We start from the raw sequence: 6,611 nt of genomic DNA, 5'->3' as shown, positions 1-6,611 counted from the left end.
TGTGCTATGTTTGAAAATAGCCATTTTGTGGAGACCTTAGCTGAAATTTGGCTTTGAAATCATCTGGGGGCATTTCTGAATTCTTACCTGCATTCGATTCACTAGTTTAGATGTAGGTACCATACTACCATAGCCATGCATCTAATGGTGGCAACCTTTAAGGTTGAATATAATATGTTTACCAGAATTGACCTAGATTTGGCTGATCTTTGAGGAAATGTTTAGATGAGGCCAGTTATGATTTCACCCTGTGTCAAAGAACATGCATATGTTTTTGCCATAGGTGTGTTTTCTTTACATTATTTACACAAATAATTTTCTATAATACCTGGGGGCAAACTGGGGAATTTGCAGTCCAATTGGCAGGTCCCCTCGGAGACCCACGGGCCGATGGCATTGGTGCAGAGTGGCCAGGTTCAGAGTGCAGCTTGTGGCTCCTGTCCAACTTGCAGGGGGCTCTTCCTCCACATCCCAGCTGCCGTTTTCATAAAACAATCCGTGGTGTCCCACTCTGAGATTGGGCTCCTGGTGCTCCCACTCGCATTGCTGTAGCAAGAGATCCATAGAACATATTTTTAAATGTTACTTGCTATTTGCTTAAACGTAGACTTTTCTAGGCTATTCCTTTTCCTTACTCCATTACTGAACAACTCCCTTGCTTCTTCCTTCCCCTCCAGTATCACTCCCAAGTAAGGGATTGGTTTTAGTCCCAGAACTGAAGTACCCTGAGCTCCATTCTGAGCAGTACTCCAAGAGACCCACATTTGATTTATATTTTGCATTTAACAAGTTTAGCGAGTAGTTATTTTTGCTAGATTTATGGACCCTCTGTTTTAGATTTTCAAGACAAGAAAAACTTTTACTGACCTCTTCCTTAATGTTTTATTATAATGCAGACCTGTACAGTGGTGTATGCTGAAGATACTGGAATGCCTATGTGCTCTTCTACCAGAGGGTATCTGATCAGAACTCCTCAGTATGACCAAAGAAAATTGAGTTAGCATTGTCCTGCAGGAAGCTGAGGATCTCTCTCTGTAAGTTTTTTTTCCATATAATTTGGTGTGTGCTTTGAGTAGGTATGGTATGATCTTTAAAAAGCTCAGGCAAGGCCAGGCGCCGTGGCTCACGCCTGTAATTCCAGCACTTTAGGAGGCCAAGGCAGGCAGATCACGAGGTCAGGAGATCGAGACCCTCCTGGCCAACATGGTAAAACCCCATCTCTACTAAAAAATACAAAACATTAGCTGGGCATGGTGGTGCACGCCTGTAGTCCCACTTTGGGTTGGATACAGTAACTGAAAGGGACCGTGGTCTTCTTTTTTTTTTTTTGAGACGAAGTCTCACTCTGTCGCCCAGGTTGGAGTGCAGTGGTGCTATCTCAGCTCACTGCAAACTCCGCCTCCCGGGTTCATGCCACTCTCCTGCCTCAGCCTCCCGAGTAGCTGGGACTACAGGCACCCGCCACCATGCCCAGCTATTTTGTTGTTGTTGTTGTTGTTGTATTTTTAGTAGAGACGGAGTTTCACCGTGTTAACCAGGGTGGTCTCAATCTCCTGACCTCATGATCCACCTGCCTCGGCCTCCCAAAGTGCTGGGATTACAGGTGTGAGCCACCGTGCCCGGCAAGGGACTTTGGTCTTTCTTGCTTGGGGCTGGGATGAGTGTGTCCTCTGTGAGAAGAAGGAGGCGCAAGGCAGACTGAGTGGCCACAGTTGTAACCTGGGGGCACAAAGCAGACTTCTGTTACATACTATTCTTCTTTTCTTCCTTTTAACAGAACCATCCCTTGAGGTTCACCTGGGCACATGGCTGACCAACTACACACTAGATTTTCCAGACTAATTTGTATCAGTTTTCTTTATTCCTATAAAAGTTGTTTATTTATTGCACTTACATGCTAAGATACCATTCTCAAAGGACCATGAAAGCAGAAATGGTTAATATATGAAGCTGTCTACAGGCATGATAGAATAAAACGTTTAAAAAGTATTTGGGTCCGGCTTAAGTAAGTTTAACAGGGTAAAAAAAGGTATTATCTGACAATATTCAACAAATAATTCTTCACTTAATTTCTCATTGAAGCAATCACCTTAATATTATTCATTGGCCTTGATAAATGTGAACACTGCTCATATTTATGTAAATAATGGTCACGTGGCTTTCTTGGCATATCTAAATTTATGTTAGATCTGGCTTAACGTGTGCTTATACATGTATAGGCTATAGTTATGTACCTTAAGTGTGTGTAAGAGTTGGAATATTTGAAAGACAGCAAAATTTTAACTGAAAAAATAATATCCAATAATAGTTGACCTGTTGATTAAAGTAAGTAGTTATTATGAAAGAGAAAAAAGGTGATTTCAAATTGATTCAGAAGAACTGGCCCAGCAACTAAGACTGTATGCTTTCCTTTAAAAAAAAAAAAAAAAAAAAGAACTGATATGTTATGTGACAAATACAGAAATTACAAAACTAGTTAAATTGACGTTGCCATTAAAGCAACATTAAATAGTTTTGGGGGAGAAGAAAGAAGCCGAGAAGATGGTATCTGTGCACTTAAGATGGTCATGTCATTTGATATAAGTAAGTACAAAGCAGCCTGAGGCCCACACCTGCACGATGCTGAAAAAGCTGACCAGTGTTACATATTCAGCCCTAGATGAAATGCTGCATTTATTTTTTAAACACTGGTATGCATTGTTTTAAAAATATATAAAATAACGGTGAAGAGTTAAAGAATCGTAAGAATGTAGCTAAATGTAAAAAAATTTTGCAAAGCCATAGTTTTATGATGAAACAAATATATTTTTTATCTTTTATGTATAATGTTTTAATGCTTTTTTGACCCAATGAAATGTGGAAGTGTTTTGTGATTTTGATTTTACTATAGCGATTGTTTTATAAACAAAGAAAAAATTACTTCAGGATTGCAGAGATGGTAAACTGTTAAAATAGTTTGGGTATTAAATTATGAAATAATTGGGTATTAAATAATTCAGAATCCAAGCGATGCAATTGAACAGATCTGTAGGCATCTGTAAGTGCTGAGGTGAAAGTGCCAACCAAAGCAGTTAGATTGAACATTAATGCCTGGAGGTCATCAATAGAGGAACTGGCTGTGGACCTTCACCTTGGCATCCCCTTTGTTTTCTGCTGTAGCTGGGTATCTTGCAAAAACAAAAACAACAACAACAAAAGCCACTTATTTCTTAAAGACAGAGAAAGGATATTTCCTTCAATTTAAGCATTCCTAAATTGCCACACCCTGCGCTCTTGGAGGAGGCCAAGGCAGAGCAGACCCTCAGGTGGGTGGGCGGTGCACTTGACCCTGATGATATCAGGTACCAGGCCCGCCAGCCCCCGCAGGTGCGGAGCTGCAGCTGCAGCCACCAGCCCAGACGTGGCGCGCGGGCAGCGAGTGGCAGCGAGTGGCTGGACACCGCAGACCAGGCCCCCATCCCCAGCAGCGCGGATTCTGGGGCCAGTCGCCCAGGCAACAAAGTCAGGCGGTCGGCTTCACCAGCAGCAGATCAGTCTCATCCATGTGGATTGCCCAGCGCCAGGGTCCAGGATCCGGAGAGGTGTCCGGGAGGAGAGGACCCTCAGACCAGGTAGGCTGTGCACTCGGCGACCCCGACATCATTCAAGGGAAGCTCCGCCATCCCTCGCCAGTGCCAGAGGTGCAGCTGCAAACTGCCAGTCCTGGCACGGGAAGCGGTGGGGCGGGTGGGGGAAGGGGCAACCCCAGACTGTCCTTGCCTCTCCCGCTGCCTGACACCAGCCAGGCAGCCCCCAGGGCCAGAGCCTCAGCGCTGAAGCCAGGCCATCCGTGAAGCCAGCCCGGTGGCCGCGGAGTGCCCGTGCCAGCCCCAGATCTCCCTGCGGACGATGAGCAGGGTAGGTGCGTGGCCAGACTGGCCCCCCTCCTCAGGCAGGGCGGGCTGCGCGCCTGCGATTTTCCGACTGTGGTCCCGGGGCTGCCCGGGCCCGCCAGGAGAACCGGCGAGCCCAGCGGCGCCTGCCCCGGGCTGCAGCCCCACCTGTCGGCGGGCGCCGCCTGGGAGCGGCTTCCGGGAGTCGGGAGGCCCCCGCGGTGCAGGCGCGCGCCTGACGGCTTTGCGAGGCTCACTGGGTCTGAGAGGTCAGTAGGTCTGAGAGGTCGGAGGCTGCGAGTGTACTGGCCCCTCTCCTCGGGCAGGGCGGGCTGCGCGCCTGCGATTTTCCAACTGTGGTCCTGGGGCAGCCCGGGCCAGCCGGGAGAACCCGCGAGCCCAGCGGCGCCTGCCCCGGGCTGCAGCCCCACCTGTCGGCGGGCGCCGCCTGGGAGCGGCTTCCGGGAGCCGCGTGGCCCCCGCGGTGCAGGCGCGCGCCTGACGGCTTTGCGAGGCTCACTGGGTCTGAGAGTTTGGAGGCTGCGAGTGTCGCTGCTGAAGGGTGGACCGGGCTGGATCGCGGATTCTGGGCTAGATCGCAGGGGCTGGGTCGGGGATTGGGAGTTGATTGGGGGTTTGGGGCTGGGTGTGGGGCGGGGGGTGATGAAAAGGGGACAGGGAGCTGCCGCGGCTCAGGAGCCGGTGGTTGGGGGTCTGAGAAGAACTCACCTCCTTGAAGAAGTTCTTCGGCTTCAGGAGCCGCAGGGGCCAGCGGGCCTGGGCCCCACAGACCACGTCTGCACGGGTTCGGGGCACCAAATCTGGGACGCGGAACTGCGGAGGATCCACAGGGCGCTGTCACGGGCGATGCCGCGCAGGTGGAGCGCCGCCTGGCGCGCGGGAGCAGAGACCTGGAAGCCTGGGACAGGCCGCACAGGGAGCGGGGGGCTCGGCCCAGGGTGGGAGGGGGTCCCCGGGCCCGGCTTCCCCGCAGCCCCTGGGACCGGGCCTTGGAGGGCGCAGGACGCCCTCGGAGCGGCGGTGCCAAACGGAGCCTCAGCTGCTCTGCATCCCTCATAATTCCCCGGCCAGAGCACTTGGTGCTCAGAAAGAATGTGAGTGATTTAACTCACAAAGCGAAGCATATACAGTGTTTTTATTTTTAACCTACACGTTTAAATCATGGTGTTATGTACATTATAGGAGGTGCCTAATGAGAGAACTCATTCCCCTATCAAAAAATACCGTGAGTCAGCCGTGCGCGGAGGCTCAAGCCTGTAATCCCAGCACTTTGGGAGGCCGAGGCGGGCGGATCAGGAGGTCAGGAGATCGAGACCATCCCGGCTAACACGGTGAAACCCCGTCTCTACTAAAAATACAAAACTTAGTCGGGCGTGGTGGCAGGCACCTGCGGTCCCAGCTACTCGGGAGGCTGAGGTAGGAGAATGGCATGAACCCGGGAGGCTGAGCTTGCAGTGAGCCAAGATCACGCCACTGCACTCCACCCTGGGTGACAGAGGAGACTCCATCTCAAACAAAAACAAAAACACCGTGAGTCATTTTTAGTAGCGAAATGTTCTCACCTAAAACTGTCCGTTTTATCCGTATCCACCTGTGTAGATCGGTTCCTTACTGAAGGTTCTTAGAGGGAAACTTGGAAGTGGGAGGTGGGTTCTGTGTTCTTGAATGGGAAGACACATTTTTCTCAAAATGTGAGCTCTTTCTGCGTTTATCAAGTTTACATAGGCCGAATGAAAAAAATCAAGGTTTTAACAGTTTTGCTTGACACCTACTGTCATTTACTATTGTAATGACATTTTTAAAAATTTTAGGGCTGGGCACGGTGGCTCACGCCTGTAATCCCAGCACTTTGGAAGGCCAAGGTGGGCGGATCAGGAGGTCAGGAGTTTGAGACCATCCTGGCTAACACGGTGAAACCCCGTCTCTACTAAAACAACAACAACAACAACAACAAAATAGCCGGGCGTGGTGGCAGGCGACTGTAGTCCCAGCTACTCCGGAGGCTGAGGCAGGAGAATGGCGGGAACCCGGGAGGGGGAGCTTGCAGAGAGCCAAGATCCCAAAGTGCTGGGATTACAGGTGTGAGCCACCGCGCCCGGCTTGAAAAGTGCCTCTTCATTTTACAGGGAATTCTTTCAAATCAAATAATCAAAAACTCTAAAAGTGGGCAAAGTACTTTTCTTGCAGATCTACAAGTTACTTATGTACATAGGAAAAAAAAGCCTTTGCGTTTCTGGTATAAGAATTTAAATTAAAAGAGGAATGAAACTGTTCTCTATCCACAATATGTGTGAGGATGTTTTATACGCTGCTTAAAGTTTAAGTTGCTGATTACTTTTTAAATACATAACATGGTGGTAAGTACTACATTTAAAAAATGTGTATGCCCGTTACCTTTCAGTTCCATTATACTGAAATACCCTTGGGAAATAGATACATGCCCTTTGTTTTTCACAGCACTTATTTTAAAAAGAACCCATAGAATGGATCTTGTGAGTAAATTTCAGTTGCATCCATAGGATGGAATAATATGTGACCACTGAAGGTGACAATAGATACAGAAGTAAGTTGATGTGCAAAGAGGTATTTTATTATAGCCAGCGAGGAAAAAAGAATCAGTTTGATTATACATTTAGCAAACATTAAGAATTTAATATGGTAAATAGTTTTATTTCAGTATTGAAATAGCAATTTTATTTATTACTTGTTTATACATAG

General features: G+C 48.3%; 1 long non-coding RNA gene across 1 annotated transcript; it reads left to right on the top strand.

Moving 5' to 3' along the window:
* Positions 1-3,483: 3,483 nt before the first annotated feature.
* Positions 3,484-5,849, top strand: LOC141407109 (uncharacterized). Its single transcript, XR_012414453.1, has 2 exons — positions 3,484-3,611; positions 5,705-5,849. It is a non-coding gene; the product is annotated as an uncharacterized lncRNA (long non-coding RNA).
* The last annotated feature ends 762 nt before the right edge of the window (positions 5,850-6,611 follow it).

Source organism: Macaca fascicularis, chromosome 6, assembly GCF_037993035.2.
Source record: "Macaca fascicularis isolate 582-1 chromosome 6, T2T-MFA8v1.1".
NCBI lineage: Eukaryota > Metazoa > Chordata > Mammalia > Primates > Cercopithecidae > Macaca > Macaca fascicularis.
Note: the sequence above shows the minus strand (reverse complement) of the source record. Positions and strands in the feature narration are given on the sequence as shown.